Source organism: Pseudomyrmex gracilis, unplaced genomic scaffold (genome assembly GCF_002006095.1).
Source record: "Pseudomyrmex gracilis isolate BER0280 unplaced genomic scaffold, ASM200609v1 scaffold_4146, whole genome shotgun sequence".
In the NCBI taxonomy this organism is placed as follows: domain Eukaryota; kingdom Metazoa; phylum Arthropoda; class Insecta; order Hymenoptera; family Formicidae; genus Pseudomyrmex; species Pseudomyrmex gracilis.
In genome coordinates, this window is record NW_018024730.1 from 1 (window position 1) to 5,280 (window position 5,280).

The 5,280-nt window shown below is 32.7% G+C and overlaps 1 long non-coding RNA gene across 1 annotated transcript; it reads right to left on the reverse strand.

Annotated features, from left to right (window-relative positions):
• Positions 1 to 1,139: 1,139 nt before the first annotated feature.
• LOC109863314 lies at positions 1,140 to 3,905 on the reverse strand. The gene is made up of 4 exons (XR_002251318.1): positions 3,809 to 3,905; positions 3,439 to 3,707; positions 1,761 to 1,926; positions 1,140 to 1,635 (listed from the first exon to the last, which is right to left on the reverse strand). It is a non-coding gene; the product is annotated as an uncharacterized LOC109863314 (long non-coding RNA).
• Between the last annotated feature and the right edge of the window lie 1,375 nt (positions 3,906 to 5,280).

Genomic DNA, 5,280 nt, shown 5'->3' on the forward strand with positions numbered 1-5,280 from the left:
TTTTCACTGTGATATATATAATTATATACAAAAAATGTCCTATATAAATTGCTACATATAAAAACAAAAATATATAAAAATGCCAATTAATGTTTTGTTCTTAGAAGTATCTATGCCAAAGAGTAAATCATAGTCCTCGTAATTGCTGGTCAGAGTTCATCCAAAAAGTCCGCTACTTTTATTAATAATTATATTTATAGTTTAAAATGATGATTATATATAAGACAGTTTTTCCATTATCGTTTTCTTTTAATAAACTAATAAACTTACTTGTAACACATACGTTTTAAATCTATCAAACGCAGAATTCAATTCTGCAAATGGCCAATAGTTTTACGTTTTGAGAAGAAAATAATAAAGAAGAATAGTTACATTATCGACACGACGTAGTTGTGGACTACTAGTTCGTACGGCGCCCGTTGGAGCTACGAGCAACCCCCCCGCTTGCCCTCCGATTTCCGCGCCTACTCCGCGAATTTTTGACGCCGTGTGTACGTAACGCGCTTGTTCCGTACGACAACGTTTTTCGATATTAGGCTGCGTTCCGATATTAACTGCCACTACTGGAAATCTATAGCACATGTGACGTGAAGCATAGATGTTTAGCACTGGCAGTGAAAAATATGGAAACGCAGTTTTGTAATCTTGTAAAAAAACATATTCAAATAAAATATTCACATAACATATTTGTATGAATTATTAATATGACAGTGAAAAAAAGATTTTAGAATATTAATATAATAAATTAGAATATTAAATTAGAATATTAATATAATAAATATATATATATTTGTTAACATTAAACTTTTTTTATAAAATACTTAATGAAACTTATCGTATAATTACGAACAGTACTTAAAATTTAGAAGACATATAATATGTAATATACATATATATGAATCATTTACTTAATAAGATTATTTGCATCTAAAATGTGATATTTGTCTAATCATATTAAAAAAACAAAAGTATATGTAAATATGTAAACTAATATAATATAAAATATTTTATGTAATACATATTATTAGTTAACATGTATATATTTTTGCATATATATATCTTTATTTTCTATATTTAAATAACGAAAAGAAAATCCCAGTTTATAGATGCATAATCTTAAAATATTTGATTATTATAAATTTTATAATGATGTGTTTACTTTCGACGCGCGGACGCGCGCGGTCTTCACTCTCCGCTCGTTTCGCACATTACGATCCTTATATGTTGACAGCCCGATTTGTCGAATTAGTTGACAATAAAGCGTTTTTTTATCAAAATAGAGTTTCATCTCGTGCAATTTTTGATAGCTCTCGACACAGTCGTTATATGTAATCAAAACTTTGTCTCACCGAGTTCTTTCATAATTTTATATTATATTAGTTAAGTTTTATCCACAAACCGGGCAACCTTTTCAGGATAATCATTTCTACCATCAACAGTCCACTACACAATCTTGCAATTTTTTTACACAAAATAATTTCAAAAAATCTCAAACCTCCTTCAAGCTTTGTTTATAATAGCTTCCATCTTGCGAGTCGGATCTCTGAAGTTACATTTGATGAAACATTTGAGTTAATCTCTCTCGATGTTATGTCTTTAATCACTAACATTCCAATTGATCTCGCAATAAAAGGACTAGAAAAAAGATGGCATTTGATTAATGTTAACACTACTCTACCTAAAGAAGAATTCTTTTCAGCTCTCAATTTAGTCTTTAACTCTACATTTTTCCTTTTTAATGACAAATATTACAAACAGACCTTTGGCGCACCAATGGGCTCTCCTCTTTCTCCAATTCTAGCAGACATAGTCATGCAGGATCTAGAAGCATTTACCATTAGTTCTCTATCTTTTATTCCTCTTCTACATGTCAGATATGTAGATGACATTGCTCTTATGGTTTTCCGTGATCAGTTTGATGTCGTTCTAAAACATTATAATTCATATCATCCACGACTTCAGTTTACTATCGAAGTTGGTTTTGATAGACTTAACTTTTTGGACATTACAATTATAAAGAGCAATAATAGATTAATACATGACTGGTACCACAAGCCAACATTCTCAGGCAAATATCTAAATTATTTTTCTAACCACCCTATCTGCCAAAAAAGAGGCACAGTTATGAGTCTCATTGGCAGAGCTTTCTTTTTATCACACCCTCAATTTTATTCTAAGAACTTTGACTTGATTTTTAATATTTTAATTGACAACAATTATCCTTGTGACTTCATTTTTAACATTTTTAAACAGAGACTAAAACATAATTTTTTTAAAAACAATGACTTAAGAAAGTTTTTGTCAAACCATACTCAAAAAGAAGAGCCGATTCGTTGGTTTGTGATGCCTTATATAAATAATTTTTCTGACAAATTTTTAAATATTTTTCCTAAAGAGACTAATACTCGTTTTGCTTTTTACGGTATTGACAAATTGTCTAGATTTATCAATGTTCTCAAAGATCCTCTTTTAGTACTTCAACGTCCTTCCGTAGTATATAAAATAAAGTGTCGTGATTGTGATGCATCCTACATCGGACAGACCCGCAGAATGTTACATTTGAGAATTAATGAACATAAGAATCATATTAAGAGAAATTCCTCACGAAGATCAGTGATTACGGATCACAGGATTCATTATTCTCATGAATTTGACTGGGACAGTGTTAAAATATTAGACAACGAGAGATCATATAATAAACGTTTGATATCAGAAACTTTATACATAAGAAGACAAAGACGTGGACTCAATTTACACAGTGACACTGAAAATCTTGACAGATCCTATTTACCATTCGTTGATAACAAATTTTAATATAGTGACTTGAGAATTGATAGCGGCTTTGACTTCTATTCGAACCAACACCCTACCTTCGGTTCTTTCAGTTACTTTGTAACTCGCTGAGCGTAATCATGTGAACATTGTGTTAAAGCTTGACTCAAGAACTTGTTAACTATGTCCACACGTACGTGATAAACACCAATATTTGTTTGTAAGTCTTTTTAAATTATTGTTAGTTTCTTATGAGTTTTAACATTTAATTATTTTTGTAGATTTATATTGAAAAAGGCCTAATTCGAAGGCCGAAAACGTTATATTAGTTTTTTTTCTCAAATAAAGTTACACATTACGTATACATCATCAGCAGTGTTTTGCTTCAAACAACCATTGTCAATGACTTAACATTATTTAATTTTTTAATATATATATAGTATAAGAAATAATATATAATGTAATTTTATTATAATAGGCAACACAATGAACGTCTGGCATTACGCCAGATAAACAAGTTTTGTTTTTTGTTTTGCTGAAACTTGACGAGTGATAAGACAAACTTGATGTTTTTTGTATTATTGCAGCAATATAAACTTTTTGGATTTTTTTACTTTTTTATATGTTGACAAAATGACAATGTAGTTTACAAATGCTTAAACTTACATCAGTGCTTTGAAAGGTAGCAACTGACTCTGGCGATATTCTGTGAACTCTGGCAGAGGTTGTTTTTTTCACATGATATCTACGAACTTGACGGTCTTTCTCTTCAACGTTGTCGATTATCTGATTGCTGATCTGATGTCGGTTGTTCAAATCCGCGACTAATTGACGTTTTCGTCGCCTCTCTTTTAAACTTTTAAGAGCGCGAGTCATTGATTCAGCAAACTCGATATTAGTTGGTCGACAGTAGTCACGATTTCTAGCCATTGCATCTGTGAAAAAATATTTTTAACGTAAATTAAATATGAATGCATCTTTAACATTAATCAGATATGAAAGCAATGTAGTCAAAATAATATAATAAAGACGTGACCTTCACATGCTTCGGCGAAGCGAGTTCTTTTTAAAGCGTATAAATTGTTTGTACCCAGCCACGTGACATGAGATAAAATATCTATATCGCTAGTAAAGGCCACAGACTTCTATATACTACACTAGACCGCTAGCTCGCGTGATTTCAGCGTAGATAATGGCTACAAAATCTATGTACAATGGGGGTACTGTGGAATGCGGGTTTTATTGGTTGATTTTGACGATAAGGAGAGTTCATCCAATCATTGTCTATATACTTATGTACGTGCGCGACGATGCATGCGCAGATAGCAATTCAGCAGTTCAGCATAGTGAAGGTTATATGGCGGTTGACGGCATAAAGCACACATTAAAAGAAACGAAAACTAATATGCCAAAATATTGTGTTTTTCGCTGCCGAAATAAGGCAGACAAAGAAAAAAACCTTACAACTCAATCAGCTGTCAAACATGACGGCCATCTTGCATTCTTCAGTACCCCCATCTTCCCCCTCTATGACGACTTAAGTACATAGATTTTGTAGCCAACCGTACATAAGAAGCTAGCGGTCTAGTATACTATAGAAGTCTGTGGTAAAGGCACATTTAAAATAATGTCCTGCAGAGTCCACGGGATTCATACCACCTAAATAGATGAAGTGATTGACCTGTAAATAATATCATTATATCATATGAAGAAGAGACTTTGATACAATCAATTTTTATTAAATATAAAAAATAAAAATAATATGTACCACATTGTCATAAGTCGCCTGATCAACATTTTGAAAATTTAGAAAATCATTATTTTGAAAAATAGAAAATTTTTATAAAATACACATTTTTTACCAATAACTATTTTTTTATACACTTTAAACTTAAATTTATTGGTGATATTTTGTATGTATTTTACCTGAGTCAACTGCCACAATGACAATAACCTCGCCAAAACATACCACCTGTAAAACACAGTTAATAATGATATTTTTCATTTATTTTATTATTGGTCACTTTTCCCACTTTCGGTACAATAACTTTGTTCAGTAGAATAAGCTGCTTTGTAATAATCGAACGTAATTGGCTCTTATACTTATAAAACCAACAAATTAACGTCAAGTAGTGACAAGACAACTCAGTATTTGTTGTATTGAATGCGGCCGTTCACAACACATGCCACGGCGGTTCCGACGCATTTTCATTGCAGTGCGGTTACGGTGCATTTGCACGCACGGCGCTGCGATATTCACCACGTGCGCTCTCTGTGCGGTTATGATGGCGTTTTTCATGCAGTGATTGCACAGAGATGCCACTGTAAACGCACGCCGTAACTGCACGGTGTGCCTTCGCGTGCGATTGCACGTTTTGCTATCGGGGTTGAAAAGTTTCGAAAACATCACAGTGCAGACGATATCGTTTTCTCACTCTGTTAGAGGAAATGTGAGTTCTGCGCATGCACTGAATCGTGAGAGTGGGGGTCAGTGGGGATGCCATGGGG